Consider the following 19,331-nt stretch of genomic DNA (forward strand, 5'->3'; position numbering starts at 1 on the left):
AATCATGGACAAATCATGGAATTGTCTATACTTCATTTCCCTTTCCTACTTTCTCCTCTTCTTTTCCATTTTCTCTCTCGTATCTTTTCCATCACTCCTCCACTGCCTCCTCCAGGGTGAGATATAGCAAGTATAGACTGGGCTCACTATGTTTAGTCCCTTAGGAGATCAGGTGGGATACACATCAAAAAAGCAAATCCGTGTTTTGAGCACAGAACGCCAACCTCGCGCTGTTTGAGCTGTATCTGTGACCTTGCTATTGATTTGTTAATAGCGCTCAGTCTAGGGGCTAAAAACCACTCCAACTTCGTCACGGTAACCGTTCCCAGAACTACTGAAATAGTCTCCGATGTTTGTGCATATGTGTGTGTGAGTGTGTAGAGAGAGAGAGAGAGAAGAGGAGGAAAATCTCCATTCACCTTTTGGTTCAAATGGAGAGACACGCTTGCTTCTTCTAAATGCAAAATGACAGACTGCTTGTAGGTTTAGGCTGGCTGTAAATTTACATAGTAATGGAACAACGACTGCTAATCTATTTTCTATGAGCGTGCGAAGGGTGAAATTGTTTTCTGGGGACGTGTCTAGCAGAATCGATATATGTAGATATCTTATGTGCCCTGAGATGATGATGTGGATCAGACCCCCACATTTAGACACACATGTGCCACTTCTAGCCTTGGATTTAAAGCAACAATATACAACTTTTCGCCTTGAGGCAGTGAGGTGTATTAGTCTTAGTTTCCATCATTGCTGTTGTTGCTATGACTTCCCTGCTCTGTGGCCACTAGCCTCATCTTGGTAGCCACAACCAGCTCATATCTGGGTGCACCGATAAGACACAAAACCACAGCAAATGGTTTAGGCCCCAAAACATCCCAAACATCACTGAAGAGCCAATTTCAGGCAATTGGTGCAGATTTAGGCATGTACACACAGGTTCACAGACTGACACATACTGATAATGTACGATAAATCCTATTTATTTATTGTTATTTTAATGTGAAAAGTGTGTAGATTGCAGATTTAATTATACCAAAGCATTCTCTCCTGTCTTCCCTTTCCTGCCCCTCTCAACTTTCCTACTGTCTAAATCAGTGATTCTCAACCTTTTTCATATCAAGGACCCTTAATTTAGTACACATTAGGGCCATGGACCCCGATTTGACAAGATTTTGTCTCTCAAACCCAAATCTGAGAATATTTTTATTGTTAGATAATAATAGATAATAAAGATAATAGATGATAGATAATAAATAACAGTGAAACTGATCAAAATTGTCATTCTTCTACATTCTCTAATTGTGTTAACTTCTTGTAAATTAAATAATGGTGAAGTCTAACAATTCATCAATTTGCTGTGGACCCCTTGAAACCCCCTAAAGGACCCCTGGTGGTCCCCGGACCCCATGTTGAGAACCAGTGGTCTAAATAACTTTAAGAACATCAACCAGAGAGTGTGAGCTTACCCACTAAAAAGATTATTTATCTCCATCTCATCTGGCACTATATCTTTTAGTGTCAAACTCAAAGCACACACTCAGTATACAGTGACTTTAATCTGAACCCAGCAGTCAGAATCCTCAGAACATGGGTCCTGTTAATAATTCATGATGAGCGGATATTTGCAGTCAAAATGTAATGTAAATGTATAAAATATTCATGATAATACAATATTATGAATGGTGAATGCAGAACCAAACAAGATTATTGAGCGCACAATGCACAAACAACATGTATGCATGTACTATGCATGCAGGCTCACCCACCTCCCCAACCCCTTAGCCGCTCACACAGGCACACACTATGCACATACACACACACAACACACACATCAGCCGAACAAGCAAAGACATAGGCTTAAGGTGTATGGTAGTGAGTGACAGTGAAGTCGACAGACCCTCAGCCGTGGTGCTGCATTGTCCTTGCTGATGGCCTGTAGTGTGTCTCCAGTGATTCAGATGGGGCTGGAAGGCCAGCATATGCTGGAGCAGACTGCTGGGTGAAAGTCAATCATGACTTTCTGCTGCACAATCTATTGTCTAGTATATAATGAACATATATATATATATACTGTATATAAGTTTGCTTACAGTGTTGTTGTGAATTAAGTCAGGTGAAGTGACTCAAAACTCAGGTTTGAAAAACATTTGGATATGTGTCATTTTATGTTTATCCATGTGGGATATTGGTCCGTTTTTCCTATTGAGAGATTTCAATTTCCTGTCCAAGGTGACAGTTTAAATAGAATTAAATAAAATAGAATGAAATAGAATGTGAGCCCTTATCCACATATTATGCACCTGGGGCTTACCATACCTTACCTTCAACCACATGGCTGGATACATTCATGCAACAAATTTGAAAAGCTGATTTTGATTGATTTGATTTTGATTCTCGTCTCAGTAATCTAAGAACATTTTTCACCTTCACCTCAGATTTTCGGTTCAAATCTCTCTCTCTCTCTCTCTCTCTCTCTCTCTCTCTCTCTCTCTCTCTCTCTCTCTCTCTCTTTGTCTTTAGTGGATTATCATAAACAATCCAAATGATAGTATTCCCAGTTCTCCCTGACATTCAGCTTTTTCCTGTTGAAGAGATTGACTGACTCATCTGTCCTTCCATCCTCCGTCCATCTGTCTCCATATCCAGTCTTCCATCCATCTCCCTAAAGGGGAAGAATTATTGATGGCACTTTAGCTCGTGGCTGCTTCCACAGTCAGATGACTAACTGCTGACAGGCTATCTGTCAAATTACAGAGAAAGAAAGTGACAACTTCTGCTCCTACTTCTTGCATTTTTTTCCTGAGAAAGTCTCAGGAAGAAATACAATATAATCTATCTGTCTATTTAACTTTTAAATAGACAAGATTATAAAAAGTAGCCTAATCTACATTACAATCCATTGCAGTAAAGTCGACAACACTGTTGTCTTCAGCAGCCAAGAGCTTTTACAATTAATTACAGATTGATTGCATGCAAAAATGTATTTGCCATCTTCTGTTACTATTCAGTATACTCACTAATATGATGATATATCAAATTCCCTCAGGAGAAGTTAAGCGTCTTCTCATGATCGTATTACATAGCAGATATGAAGCTCTTATCCAGGTCTTATGAATGTTAGAAACCAGAGTTAATGCATAAACTGTGTCCCTCCATCAAACAGTTGACATCTCTGAAGTTCATATTTGTGCAATCATACTGTAGGCCTTACTCATTAAAATTCAACCTGTTATTGCTTCAGGTTTAACAGGTACAGTGTTGTCACAGATGAGCCATGAAAAGACTTGAATTATGTTTTTTTTTCCTTGGATATGCTTATTTTACTCAGAATACAGCTTAATTGGTTTACACACACACACACACACACACACACACACACACATGCACACACACACACAGGCGTACACACTTATCTTCTGTAATTAAGACTGCATGCCATCGCTGCACTGTTAATGTGATGTGTGCCCTTATCTCACTGTACTTTCGCAGTTCATTCAAACACCATTGTATACTGTGTGGGTTGTGTGTGTGTGTGTGTGTGTGTGGGTGGGGGGGGGGCGTGTAATCATCATCTGGTTGTTATCTCTCTTTTCCACACATCTGTACTAATTTCCCTCGACAGAATTAATTACCATGGTGACGAACAGCATGCTGACCCAACCCATCATTATACACGGCGCACAATTATACAGTACCATTATCTTGTACTGAGCTGTCACTCAAAATAGCGCGCCAGCCAAAAATAGCAGGCATAGGCTAGCGAAGCATGTCATAGGATATAAACTGTATTGACTGGAGAATGCTGCTGCATCTTTTCACTGCTATTCACTTAGATGTTCAGTCTGCCTTGTGCGCACATACTGTACAAACAGAAAATCCATCTACAGTACATGCACATGCACACACAGACACATTTGCATGCACATCCTGTGAATTGAAACACTGTGGCGATCAGTATTCTCCTGTGTGTGCGTGCGTGTGTGTGTGTGTGTGTGTGTGTGTGTGTGGCCCCATGTGGACTGTCAGAAACCAGAACAAGGTCAGGGCTGGAACTCCTAAGAGACTTCACACTGGAGATAAAAGTTACTGAAGGCTCCTCTAAATCCTCTGAGCAGCTGAACTGCACACACACACACACACACTGACTTGTGAAACATCCTCTAAAATTGCACACAGATGTAACAGAGTGAATTGAATGTATTGGATGGATTGATAATTACGTATTCATACTGCATTCTAGTTATTATGCAAAACGAGCTTTCAGACTCTCTCTCTCTCTCTCTCTCTCTCTTTAAGACAGTGACCGTACATACTGTATGACTATTCCCATTGGATTGGAGAGAGTTACTAAAGTGTTAGCTACATAGCGGCGGATGAATAATGCAAAGGAAATAAAAGCCTTTTTTCTGCACAGCAGCTACATGAGCTATGATACATCATGTGTGAGTTGTAAGTCGATGCTACAGTCAGAGCTTCTGCTCATTAGTGTCTCTGTGTGACTTTTGAATGACTCCTTACACCAAGACAAGAGTCACACTTTGCATTCATGTATCCACTGTGTCTGGATGAGCCATTTCACCTTCCTCAAGTAAAGCAAATTTAGTGTTGATGCTGAGAGATGATTGAAGTTGTGCTTTACTTTAGGTTACAGTTTTGAAAATGTATATACCATTCAGTTATATGCCAAAAACTGCAGTTCTTTTTATGGCACCTTCATGGATTTAGAGTAGTATCTACGGTCGGCAATGAATGAATTTGATATACAATTAGGCTATAAATAGGTTCAGAAAATTGGCTAATATATTATACATTTCAGTCATTTGATATCCTGTCGGGATTTCTTACTCCAGTTCTGCCTTTTCCCCTTTTCTCTCCCTCTCTGCCACTTCTTTACCTTCCTCTCCTCCTTTGTTCTTCTCCTCACACCGCACATCCAAGGCTACCTTTTCCTCCCTCAGCCCTCTGTTCTCCGTATCTCTTCCCCCCCTGCCACAACCAAGTCAAGTTTTTATTTCCTTCTCTCATTTTTTCTCAGAGCGCTGTGAGAAAGCGGCTTAATGTATAAATTCAGCTCATGCGTTCTAATTTTCTTTCACGTTCTCTCCAATCGCACTCTGTGTCTGTGTCAGCAGAATGTTGAGATGGGCCTGTGGTGTGTAATAAGCACACACACTCAAATGCACACACACACACACTTACACATATATATGCGTGCATGTGAGAAAATAGAAAAGAAAGAGAGAGAGAGACAAGAGAAAATGTAAAATGTCTCCAGAATCGAGCTGCAATCATGAATAGCTACTAACGTGTTCGCATTCTGGCTCTTCACTCTTGGTGTCATCAATCACAGTCCTGTCTTCTCAGTCTGCTATAGCTTCATTAAGCTGATAATGGATTCTCTGCGCTGCATGTCAGCCAAAGAATATCTGCTTCTATTCAAACTATGATTAACTAACCTCATGGGCAATCAAACTCACCCTAAACTAAGACTCAGTATACTGGCAGGTTCTAGTCTCCATATCCAGCTGAACACTGTCCTTCTTTGCCACTAGTAGGGATTCTGTGTGTCAATGCAGTTCCTCAGGCATGACTTCACAAGCATCCCAAATACAGATCAGAAAGGAAATATCACTGTTGTTGTGTGTGATTGTCATGTTTTCACTTGAAGTGAAGGATTACATGGTTCCTCTATGGGTTGAGAAAGTTCTCTGACCTCTTGAGTTTATGAAATTCTATCAAAACCCATTGGATAATGTCAACAATGCATGGTGGTCAAGCTAAAAACAAGGCTGTATTTCTTGTTTCCTGAAAAGTTGACATTTTGGAGCTGCAAGGTTTTCACCCAACAGCGACACTATGCTATTTGCTGGACACTTTTATCCAAAATACCCTACAGTCCTGCATACAAGTGCATACAAGCTCACTGTATGTGGCCCCAGTGAAAGTCAAACCACTATCTGTCAGTATTAGGATCAAGCCTCATCTCTTGAGCTACAGAGGACCACACTAAGGTCCATTATTTTGCAAGATGTAGAGTAAAACCAAACATTCAAAACATAATATCCATCTGAGAAAAATTGCTTGAAATTCACAGATCATCCAGTCATAGCCACAAAAATGCGACTATTTCATAAAAAAAAAAAAAAAATGGTAAGATGGCTACTAAATTCTGTAATATAAAATAGTGAGTTTCCCTCTCATATCGATCATGTTGTCAAACCAGGTGGTAGATCTATTTTTTGAATAAAACCTGTGAAATATAGCCTCAGTAGCAGTGTCATCCACATGTGACATTGCAACACTCATTGACCAGTGCGCTGGATCTGTTGCGGGTAGACTGTTAGACGGTTACATAATCTCCCGGTGTATCTGCCCACTGCATGCTCTTAACACCCACAACCCCCCCACCCCAACCCCGCCCCTTAGGACCCTTTGTTCTTGCAGGTGATAAGCTGATTAGTGGGATGACAAGCTGCGGGGGGGGGGGGGCGGGGGGAGGCCTGCCTGTGCCCAATGAAGCCGGGCCCCCGTTTGTTTGAACTACTGATGGATTCATATACACCGGTCCGAGAAGTCGGCTGATGATGATGATGATCTTTCCTGGAAAAGCGTCTTAATGCTGAGATCAAATTCGTTCCAGTGAACGACCGGAATACAGATGTTCTTCCTTGGTAAAGCACAGCCAACTGCTTTTATGGCACGAACATAACCGGCCAATCAACTCCAAATCTCAGCGATGGGTTTCACCGAACACTCACCGCTTGTCATAACAGATATATTATTAATTCTGAGATGCTCAGGCCAGACGCAGTCTTGCACTTTTACATATTCACAGGGTGTTAAGAGATGGGGTCAGGGAGGCTTGGGTACTTTAGATCATTTACAATTCATATCAGGTAATCAATAACTCTATATAAATATTTTATGAAGCAAAGGGGAAAGATCCTTGCTGATAGCATGCTGTGTGTGTGTGTGTGTGTGCAGAGAGAGCGAGATAGAGTGAAACAGAGGGAGAGAGAGCAAATAGAGGAGGGGGTCGTCAGTGTAATATGTCACTTTCTGATTCACTGAGTCTTCATCTGACTCGCGGGTAAAGCAAACACAAGACATAATACATCAAATGAATGTATGTAAGTCTGCATTATGACATTAAAAACAGCAATATTACTCATTATGATGTTTGTAGGATACAATCGGCCCCATGCAAACAGATAGCAGTGGAAACAAACATTTGTGTGTGTGTGTGTGTGTGTGTGTGTGGAATTTTACAGATTAGACTCTCTTCGCTCTCACATCTGATCCGGTATAGTGAAAGTCAATCCTCATCTATGGCACGCACACTGTCTTCTCTCATCCCCCCCCCCCCCTTCTACTATCATCCTCTATCCATCTCTTTTTTCTTTTTTCTCTGTCCTCCGTACATCCCTCCCTCGCCGTCTTATCATTGTCCCTTCCTCCTCTCCCCCCCGCTCATTTATTCGCTCTGACATCACCATAATGTCTCTTCAATTTCCTCTTTCACCCTTTCACCCATCCCTGCATCCATCCATCCACCCATCTGTCCATCCGTCATCCTCGCCCCTTTTTCCTCCCTCACTCTTTCACACTAATGGAAAATCCTTGCATCTCCCGAAAAGTCAACTCTTGAGGAATTCGAGAAAGGCGTTCAACTGCTTCATTTTCTCTCTCTCTCTCTCTCTCTCTCTCTCTCTCTCTCTCTCTCTCCCTCTCTCTCCTCGTCCATGCGTGCCATCAGAGCCTACTTTATCATGTTGAGGCGTAGAGGTTGAAAGCTAATTAGCGAGGCTCATACTTAATATGTGCTCTGTGATGATCTTCTTGCCGTGCGAGCGGCAGCCAGCAGGGGCCGGGTGGCACAAAGTGCAGCCGTCAGCCTTCCCACCAATCTCTCTCTTCCTCCCTGTCTTCTGTCACCTCCCTCTGTCCTTCCCTTCCCTTTCCAATCATTACCAGTTCATTAAATCTGTACTTCTCTGTCTTCCCTCGTTCCTTCTCTCTCTCCTTCTACATGCTTTATCTCTCCCTCTTCCTCCCAACAAGGGATGTAGTGGTAGGTAAGCTTCAACTTGAGTTTACCCACCTTTTTATGACATAAATTCATAGCACACATAATAGTAAGTAGAATCAAACTGATGCAAGTTATATAAGGATAGGGTTTTCTAAGGGAAAAGGGTATAGATTAATGCTTTTCTGAAAATATAATTGATTTTTATTCATGTCAGTGGTTGTCAGTGGTTGTTGCATCCCTCCCCCCTTTCCTCTACCTCCTCCTCTTCCTCTTCATCATCCATCCCCCCTTCCCCTCTCCTCTCTCGTCTCATCCCTCTCCTCTCCTCTCCTCTCCTGCAGTGCTGAGATATGGCACAGGTATGACCGGTGCCTCGGGCGGATAGAGTTGAGTTGACTGATGCTCTATCCTGTGTGTACTCTTCCCCCTGATAGATAGCCAAACAAAGAGCAGGCATTTCCACCAAGCGTAATGAGCAACTTGGCACGTGTTTGGTGGTGTGGCCGGCTCTCCAATCCGTCTCCTCCGACTTTTTCCTTCCCCCTTGTTCTACTCTAAACTGGGTTCCTAATTTGAAAAGTGTGCCTGGCAAAGCTATGAATGTATGAAGCCGACAGGTATTGATCATGGAAATCATGGACAAATCATGGAATTGTCTATACTTCATTTCCCTTTCCTACTTTCTCCTCTTCTTTTCCATTTTCTCTCTCGTATCTTTTCCATCACTCCTCCACTGCCTCCTCCAGGGTGAGATATAGCAAGTATAGACTGGGCTCACTATGTTTAGTCCCTTAGGAGATCAGGTGGGATACACATCAAAAAAGCAAATCCGTGTTTTGAGCACAGAACGCCAACCTCGCGCTGTTTGAGCTGTATCTGTGACCTTGCTATTGATTTGTTAATAGCGCTCAGTCTAGGGGCTAAAAACCACTCCAACTTCGTCACGGTAACCGTTCCCAGAACTACTGAAATAGTCTCCGATGTTTGTGCATATGTGTGTGTGAGTGTGTAGAGAGAGAGAGAGAGAAGAGGAGGAAAATCTCCATTCACCTTTTGGTTCAAATGGAGAGACACGCTTGCTTCTTCTAAATGCAAAATGACAGACTGCTTGTAGGTTTAGGCTGGCTGTAAATTTACATAGTAATGGAACAACGACTGCTAATCTATTTTCTATGAGCGTGCGAAGGGTGAAATTGTTTTCTGGGGACGTGTCTAGCAGAATCGATATATGTAGATATCTTATGTGCCCTGAGATGATGATGTGGATCAGACCCCCACATTTAGACACACATGTGCCACTTCTAGCCTTGGATTTAAAGCAACAATATACAACTTTTCGCCTTGAGGCAGTGAGGTGTATTAGTCTTAGTTTCCATCATTGCTGTTGTTGCTATGACTTCCCTGCTCTGTGGCCACTAGCCTCATCTTGGTAGCCACAACCAGCTCATATCTGGGTGCACCGATAAGACACAAAACCACAGCAAATGGTTTAGGCCCCAAAACATCCCAAACATCACTGAAGAGCCAATTTCAGGCAATTGGTGCAGATTTAGGCATGTACACACAGGTTCACAGACTGACACATACTGATAATGTACGATAAATCCTATTTATTTATTGTTATTTTAATGTGAAAAGTGTGTAGATTGCAGATTTAATTATACCAAAGCATTCTCTCCTGTCTTCCCTTTCCTGCCCCTCTCAACTTTCCTACTGTCTAAATCAGTGATTCTCAACCTTTTTCATATCAAGGACCCTTAATTTAGTACACATTAGGGCCATGGACCCCGATTTGACAAGATTTTGTCTCTCAAACCCAAATCTGAGAATATTTTTATTGTTAGATAATAATAGATAATAAAGATAATAGATGATAGATAATAAATAACAGTGAAACTGATCAAAATTGTCATTCTTCTACATTCTCTAATTGTGTTAACTTCTTGTAAATTAAATAATGGTGAAGTCTAACAATTCATCAATTTGCTGTGGACCCCTTGAAACCCCCTAAAGGACCCCTGGTGGTCCCCGGACCCCATGTTGAGAACCAGTGGTCTAAATAACTTTAAGAACATCAACCAGAGAGTGTGAGCTTACCCACTAAAAAGATTATTTATCTCCATCTCATCTGGCACTATATCTTTTAGTGTCAAACTCAAAGCACACACTCAGTATACAGTGACTTTAATCTGAACCCAGCAGTCAGAATCCTCAGAACATGGGTCCTGTTAATAATTCATGATGAGCGGATATTTGCAGTCAAAATGTAATGTAAATGTATAAAATATTCATGATAATACAATATTATGAATGGTGAATGCAGAACCAAACAAGATTATTGAGCGCACAATGCACAAACAACATGTATGCATGTACTATGCATGCAGGCTCACCCACCTCCCCAACCCCTTAGCCGCTCACACAGGCACACACTATGCACATACACACACACAACACACACATCAGCCGAACAAGCAAAGACATAGGCTTAAGGTGTATGGTAGTGAGTGACAGTGAAGTCGACAGACCCTCAGCCGTGGTGCTGCATTGTCCTTGCTGATGGCCTGTAGTGTGTCTCCAGTGATTCAGATGGGGCTGGAAGGCCAGCATATGCTGGAGCAGACTGCTGGGTGAAAGTCAATCATGACTTTCTGCTGCACAATCTATTGTCTAGTATATAATGAACATATATATATATATACTGTATATAAGTTTGCTTACAGTGTTGTTGTGAATTAAGTCAGGTGAAGTGACTCAAAACTCAGGTTTGAAAAACATTTGGATATGTGTCATTTTATGTTTATCCATGTGGGATATTGGTCCGTTTTTCCTATTGAGAGATTTCAATTTCCTGTCCAAGGTGACAGTTTAAATAGAATTAAATAAAATAGAATGAAATAGAATGTGAGCCCTTATCCACATATTATGCACCTGGGGCTTACCATACCTTACCTTCAACCACATGGCTGGATACATTCATGCAACAAATTTGAAAAGCTGATTTTGATTGATTTGATTTTGATTCTCGTCTCAGTAATCTAAGAACATTTTTCACCTTCACCTCAGATTTTCGGTTCAAATCTCTCTCTCTCTCTCTCTCTCTCTCTCTCTCTCTCTCTCTCTCTCTCTCTCTCTCTCTCTTTGTCTTTAGTGGATTATCATAAACAATCCAAATGATAGTATTCCCAGTTCTCCCTGACATTCAGCTTTTTCCTGTTGAAGAGATTGACTGACTCATCTGTCCTTCCATCCTCCGTCCATCTGTCTCCATATCCAGTCTTCCATCCATCTCCCTAAAGGGGAAGAATTATTGATGGCACTTTAGCTCGTGGCTGCTTCCACAGTCAGATGACTAACTGCTGACAGGCTATCTGTCAAATTACAGAGAAAGAAAGTGACAACTTCTGCTCCTACTTCTTGCATTTTTTTCCTGAGAAAGTCTCAGGAAGAAATACAATATAATCTATCTGTCTATTTAACTTTTAAATAGACAAGATTATAAAAAGTAGCCTAATCTACATTACAATCCATTGCAGTAAAGTCGACAACACTGTTGTCTTCAGCAGCCAAGAGCTTTTACAATTAATTACAGATTGATTGCATGCAAAAATGTATTTGCCATCTTCTGTTACTATTCAGTATACTCACTAATATGATGATATATCAAATTCCCTCAGGAGAAGTTAAGCGTCTTCTCATGATCGTATTACATAGCAGATATGAAGCTCTTATCCAGGTCTTATGAATGTTAGAAACCAGAGTTAATGCATAAACTGTGTCCCTCCATCAAACAGTTGACATCTCAGTCATCACTGGTCTGATTTTGATAAAACTTGGAGGGATGATGCATTTGGTATGTTGTATTCTGGTGTTAAAAAATTACCCAAATTGGCGTGATGGGGGCAATATCATTAAATGTAAAAATTTCAAACTTTGAAAGGCCCTAACTCCTACAATGTAAGTCTGACTGACACGATACTTGCTACACACATCAAGCTATCGTTACAAATTACACTGCTCAGCCTAATGATATCATTAAAGGCAAAAAATTGAAACCCAACTGTAATACAAACACCACTGGTCCAATTTCGACAAAACTTGGAGCGGTGATACATTCTGGCACTGACTTCTTGCGTTTAAAAACATTACAGTGATTGGCATAATGGAGGCGCTATGATTAACAGTCAAAACTTCTTTTGAACTTACTCCTACACTAAACCAATTGACACGAAACTTGCTACACAAATCCAGCCATCCTTACAAATGACAGTGATTGGCTTAATGGGGGCGCTGCAATTCAAGGCCAGAATGTTTAACTCAAACGTGACATCTCAGATAACACTGGTCCAATTTTGATGAAACTTGGACGGATGACACATTATGCCATTGTGTTTTGCCATTTAAAAAATTACTCTGACCTGATTGGCCAGTCACTGATGAGATATAACACATCAGGGCATAAATGAATCCACAGACCATACACTATACCAGTGATTCTCAACCTTTTTCATATCAAGGACCCCTAATTTAGTACACATTTGGGCCACGGACCCCCATTCGATTTCTCTGGAACCCCAATCTGAGCATATTTTTATTGTCAGATATGATTTTGTCCAGAATTCCACGACTATCTGTATTGTAGGTAGAGAGATAACAGTGAAACTACGATCAAAACAGTCATTCTTCTACATTCTCTAATTGTGTTAACTTCTTGTAAATTAAATAATGGTGAAGTTTAACAATTCATCAATTTGCTGGGGACCCCCTGGAACCCCCTCAAGGACCCCTGGTGGTCCCCAGATCCCACATTGAGAACCACTGCTCTATACCACACAAGCATTAAGCATTACACAAGGTAACCTAATTTTAGTCAGTTTGCTTTATACATGACTGCATCATGTATAAAGACAACATGTTTACTGTTGCTATATCTATGTTTGCTCTTTTTGGCTGGACCACAACAGCGGAGCCAACCCTATAAACGCGAATGTCTGTCACTCACTGACTGACTGACTGACTGACTGACTGACTGACTGACTGAGTGATGAAGTTACACCATTGGTCGGCCGTGGCACATGGCACATCATAGGATCACAGAGCCAGAAATTTAAGTTCCGTTTTCTCCGCCATCTTGTTTCTCCGCTGAGATCGGGAGCCCGTTTCTCCCACACAGTAAGCAGGCTGACCAATATCATGCATGTAAGCTGAAGCTAACTGAAGCTAAAGTAGAATCTATACAATTATATCATATCAGCGTTTATTTCGATGCATATGTGCGAGCTCAGTCCACCTGACGGCCCTCTGTTCTGTCGGCGGAGAGAGAGACACAGACAAGCATGGAGATTTCGGTGCGCCGAGGGCTTACTGCCGACGCTCCCCGGAGTTTCCCGGGGGCACGGTGCCGGCCAGTGCCGATAGCTGGGCGCCGGTTTGTTCCCGGTGATCCGGCCGAGATTTCGGCGGGGGTCCCGACGCCGATGCGTCACCGGGTGTCCGGTGAACGGCATTTTCGGCACCGATGGGTACCAGAGCGACCGGGGCTTGGATCGGGAGGATCAATGCGGGCTGTGGGCGCGGTGGAGAGGACAGCGGCGGAGAGAGGAGACGGACACGGTCCAGCCATATACTAGGTTTTGACCTAGTCTTGTTCCTTCTGCGCTACAAGCAATTAGTGCAGATCACAGTTTCATAGATGCTTACTATGATGCGAGGTTAGCCTTGAGGTGACAATGGAGCCATTTTTGTCCCTTTGTTGTTTGTCTGCGTTGAAACGTATTGTACCGTAGTGTAACTTGATGAAAGCCACTTTCCTGGCACAATCCATAGCACCAGCTTCCAAGGTATTTCCCCCGGTGCCACATCCCTCAGCTTACCCTAAACAAAGTGGCAGGGGCTGGAGATGCTGTTAAAGTGAAGGATTGGAGCTTTAAAGCCTCCGTAATGATCTCTAGTGGTGAGGATTACATAAGAAGAGTGTTTCGTGTAGCCCTCTGTCAGGATGGTGGATCTCTCTCCGCTCTGTGTGTGTGTGTGTGTGTGTGTGTGTGTGTGGAGGGGGGGCGGGGGGTTGACGGGGGGCAAGGGTGGGTGCATGCATGTGTTCTTGTGCACAGATATATTTGTCCGTGTGTATGTGTGCTTGTCAGTGTAAGTCTCCCTGCCGCTCCCTCTCTGAAAGCACTTAGCAGACACAGTCCAGCGGCCCTGTAAAGAGCTCCTGTCTAATGTCCACTGTCCCTCTGTTCCTCGGCATTATGTAAGGAAACACTGGGGCCTCATTTATAAAACATGTTCTCCGACTTTATCCTGGATTTCATCGTACAATCATTCGAACAACTGTGATGACAAATGGAAATGATATCAGTGGCATTCATACCTCGGGCAAGGCTAGACATTGTTTTTCAGCTTTTTATAGGTTTATTTGGCTTGTCATAATTGTAAGTTAAAACTCTGTCCTGTTAATCACTGACTTTGATAATGAGATATTCTCAACCTTGGAATTGATTTGGCTCGGAAGCATAAATTTTGCACATAAGAGCCTTTTATAGCTGAGCCCCATTGTGTATAAGCCAGTAAAGGGGAGAGATGATACGGTGTAAAGTCTGGGGAGGGGTGATGTCACTGCCAAAACAAAAGGCAGACTCTCTCAGAGATGGTCAATAATTCATTTCGCCATTTGGAGTTTGAGAACATAGGCAGGAGTGCACAGAAACCCCTTTTTTCCTCATCTTCTGAGCGATCACCCTCATGTCGACGTCATTTCCCTGAATACTGTTTCAGATGACACACGGACGCAGGAGTGCGCACCCTCTAAATGAAGTCAGAAAAAGCTGGTAAATCATAGGAAAATATTCATGTTCATGACCTTAACAGTATGTACTGTAATTGCTTGTTGGAGATGGTGAGAATCAGGCTGCTTTAAAGGGCACATCAGTTTGAATATGCTATATTTGTCCAGTGCATTATAACCTGGCATTTTAAGTCTATAGAATGAGAAAAATGCCTATTTTCCAATCGATAACCATTTTATTGTTGAAAGAACAGGTTGCCAATGGTTTTCAGGAGCCCCAAAATAACATATAGAATAATAGCAACAATAAAATAACAAAAATTAGAGTCACGAGGCTCCCATGTGATAACAAGGATGACAAAAACACACAGTGGTGTGATGTGTGGGAGCAGAGATGAGTGTTTGAAGGGACTCATTGTTGGCATAATACTGTATGTTTGAACAGCGTCATGGAACCTGGCACGTTGTCCTGTTTACATTAAGGCTGGCGGTCAGGTGACGAACAGGCTGTATATTGCTGAGCGTGTCTTATAAAACATATGAAACACACACACATACAAATCCTGGCACTCTCCAATGCAAACTTTTTTCCGTTTACTTTTGTGCTGTCCAATAAATTCTTTGGTATCAAAGAAGAGAGGAAAAAAAATGTTAGGGATTGCCTATAGGATTGCCTTACACTACTTAAAGAAAGCATGTCATAATGTGAACATTGTTATGTATGCATGATATGCAGTGCCATTGTGCATATTTGCCCTTGAGTTAACCTTTCAGATGTTGTGGTGTCTGTCTGTGTTTTATTACTTGTCTGCTGCCTTTATTTCCAAACCACTGAGCCAAAGACAAGACAAAGAGAGATAAGCCAAGCAGTAAGTGTACTGCAGGGCACTTACAGCTTTGTACAACTGGGCTGAAACGTATATGAAAGCCATCACAAATAGGATTTCTGGAGGGTAAACTGCAGTGGATGATGACCTGATGAGGAACAAAGTAAAAAAAAAATAATAATAAAAATAAAAAAATTCTGGAGGGTAAACTGCAGTGGATGATGACCTGATGAGGAACAAAGTAAAAAACAAAAAAACAAACAAACAAAAAAAAATGCAAGGCAACAGTAAGCATGTCGTCCCCCACAAATAATGCAACCAATCAATCTCAAATATGTCACCTCATCTGTGTAGCACCCCCCTGGCCCAATCAGTGTATAATGATGCATCTCACTATAAAAATGCTGGAATGCAATAATGAGATACATCATTTCATTGAAAACACTGGAATGCAGTGGTGAGATACATCAAGTTTCATCAAAATTTGATCAGTTCTGTCTGAGATATCACAGATGACAGATAGACGAATGAACAAATAAACAAAGACAGAGACTGATCCATATTCCCCCACCCCAATGTCATCATGGAGGGAAAAAAATTTATTATTGTATAAAATTGTAATTCTAATTTTGATTTCAAATTCAGAAGAGGCAAAGGCCTGTGAAAGCCGTACAGCTGTTCCTTCGTTGCTTGTCTGGACATGCGGGCATGATGTGCAGTGTGTTTATTTCTGAGGACAGAATGTGTGACGTGCATCTCACTTATAGCTCTATACTGTGTGACGCACATCTCAGTTATATATGCACTAGTGTTCGACTGGTACGGGTTTTTAAAAGCCGATACTGACAAAAAATGCATAGACTGAAGTCACTGATATTTTGTGGCTATGCTCAATACTTTTAAATTTGACCTTTTCATAACAAAAAATACAGCAATACAATAAAGTATTCAGTGTTTCACAGAATGTTATTCTTGTCAGGGTGGAAAAGCCTCTGAAACAGCTTTTAGCTCATCATGGGACACTAAAACTCTCCATTGAAACCAACACTAATGAAATTCTTTTACAGTTAGCAGCAGCTCCTTAAGGCAGGGAGACCCACCTCACCTATTCAATGGTAGGGGAAACTCTGGGATTCATTAAGCCTTTAAATATAGAATAGAATAGAATAGATTTACAAAAAAAGCATAACTGAACAATTAAATTAATGAATAAAATGTGCAGAGAAAATAACATTTCTAATCCTAATACATGTATCTCACTTATAGCTCTTAGCTGTGTGACGTACATCCCACTTATTATAGCTGTATGCTAGTGAACGGCAGTGGGTTGGAAGAGACAGAGAGGCTGGTGTAGTGGTGTCCTGCTTGAGGAGCTCGCCAGACATCGCCTGGACACTGTCGTGCCACTGAGGCCCTGCCAACTGGCCTGTGTGTGTGTGTGTGTGTGCATGTGTGAGTAAGCATTCATGTAGTTTTCCAGGGTTCTGCCAATCCTCCATTGTGTGTGTACGTGTCTGTGTGTATGTGTGTGTGTGTGTGTGTGTGTGTGTGTGTGCACGCACGCATGTGTGTGTGTTTGTGCTGGCGGTCAAGGAGGGCGCCTGGGAGGACTGGTGTTTGATTGGCGCGTGCCGCCGAGATCTGCTCCTTCCTGTTAGCGCACGCATCACTTCCTCTCACCCTGCCCAGAGCTACTGCCTCGCCGTCTCACAATCACTCTGACACGGCTCCCTCTCTTCTTCTCTCTCTCTCTATCTCTCTCTCTCTTACTTTCTTCCTTTCTTTGTCTGCTTATTCTTTTCTTTATCTGCGTCCCGCGACTCCGCTCCCATTTCACTCTTCATTGCTTTGTTTTGCTTTCTCTCTCTGTCTCTCTCTCTCTCTCTCTCTCTCTCTGTCCTTCTGTCTATCTTCTCATTTCTACTTACTCTCACTCTCCCTTTATTTTTTTCTTTCCATTTTAGTTCCACTAGCACTGTGCTTCATTTTTTTCCCCGCTGCCTTTGTCCATTTGTCTCTCTCTGCTCGTCCTCTCAACTCTCAAAAGACCACTTTTGTTTTAACACCTTGTCAGTCGGTTCATCATCCTCAATGAAGCCTCTCTTTGCCTCTCTCTCTCTCTCTCTCTCTCCCTCTACCTCTCTCTCCCCATTTCTCTCTCCTATCTCTCCCCCCTCTCTCTCTACCTTTCTCCATCTCCCTAACCTCTCTCGTTCTCTTTCCATATCCATCCATGCCCTCTATTCGCTCCTATAGCAACCCCCTCTTCTCCTCCTCCTCCTCCTCCTCCTCATCTTCCTCCCTCCCTCCCTCCCTCCCTCCTCCTCCTCCTCCTCCTCCTCCTCAGCTGCTCTCCCTGAAGACAGAGCAGAGGCAGCCAGGCAGAACAGCCAGCATGTTCCCATGTTCTTTTACTCCAGCTCTGCAGCAGCAGCAGCCCTCTTAACCCTCTCCCCCTTGCCTCTCTATTAGCCCCTCTTCTCCTCCTCCCTGCCTCTTCTCCTCTCCTCTCCTCTCCTCTCCTCAGCGCTCCCTCTCTTCTCCCTGCCTCCTCATTCTCTCTTTCTCGCCGTTGTTGTTTGCTAACCTGCCAACCCTCCTGATTCTCCATTCATTTCTCATTTATGTCTTTCTCTGATCGTTATCCTTCCTTCTTTCCTTCCTCTGCCTCCTTTCCTTTTCCTCCCCTCCGGGCTTTACCCTTTCCCTTTTCCATCTCTCTCCTACTCCCCCCTCCTCCTCTTCCTCCCCTTCTAAACATTGCTCGCGGCCCTCCCTGCCTCCTTTCGTCCCCTAGCCCTCTTTTCTCCTCCATCTATTTATCCCTCTGTCTCCACTTCCTTCCTTCCTCTCTTCCCTTGCTTCCTTCGCTCTCAGCCTCAAACCTCCAGCTTCCCCACCATCCCTCTTCTTGTTTTTAGCGCTCTCCCTGTTTTTATTTACTCTTTGATTCCCCTCATCTGCTCCCTCCTTTCTTGTACAGTTTTCATTAGTGTCACATATACAGTCATGTTTATGGTAATGACTTTCTCGCCCTCGTTCCCTGCCCATGGCCCTGTCACATCACGCACAGCATGAGTAATGCTTGTTGCATTTTGTTGCATCGTATACAGTATGCTGTGAGGAAACGCTGGACCATGCATTTGCCCGCTTTATAAATAAACTAGTTTAGCCTCAACAGAAGCCTGTAAGGTCAAAGTGCAGTGATATAAACCATTTGAACAGTGAGCAGCAAAACTATACGCACTGACTGCATTTCTTAGGTTCAGATATGATCTCTAATCTATAATCCAGGTTGAAAATTAATTCTAAACTCCAGCTCTAAAGCTAAGTTTTTCTCTGCAGTGTTCTCACCTCTGAGCTCATATGGAAATGCTTAAGAGGGTAAATCAAGAGCTCCTCTGTGTGGAACAGGCGCAGGCCCGCTGAACCGTGAACTAAGGGCATGCTGCTGTTATTATGCGGCTGTGCTGATGAACCAGGGAGCGGCACGCAGGCTGATTTAACAGCTGGCTACTGTATTGATCTTCTGGGATGATGATGATGGCTACAGGTAATGACCGCGGTGGTTAAGATGAAGCTGGTGGTAATGGATATGATGAAGGAGAGAGAAGCACTTGACTTTGGATGTGGTGGTACGGGAGGATGAGGACGGTCGTAATGACGATGAAGATGATGATGAAGA

This window comes from Centroberyx gerrardi, chromosome 6 (genome assembly GCF_048128805.1).
Source record: "Centroberyx gerrardi isolate f3 chromosome 6, fCenGer3.hap1.cur.20231027, whole genome shotgun sequence".
NCBI lineage: Eukaryota > Metazoa > Chordata > Actinopteri > Beryciformes > Berycidae > Centroberyx > Centroberyx gerrardi.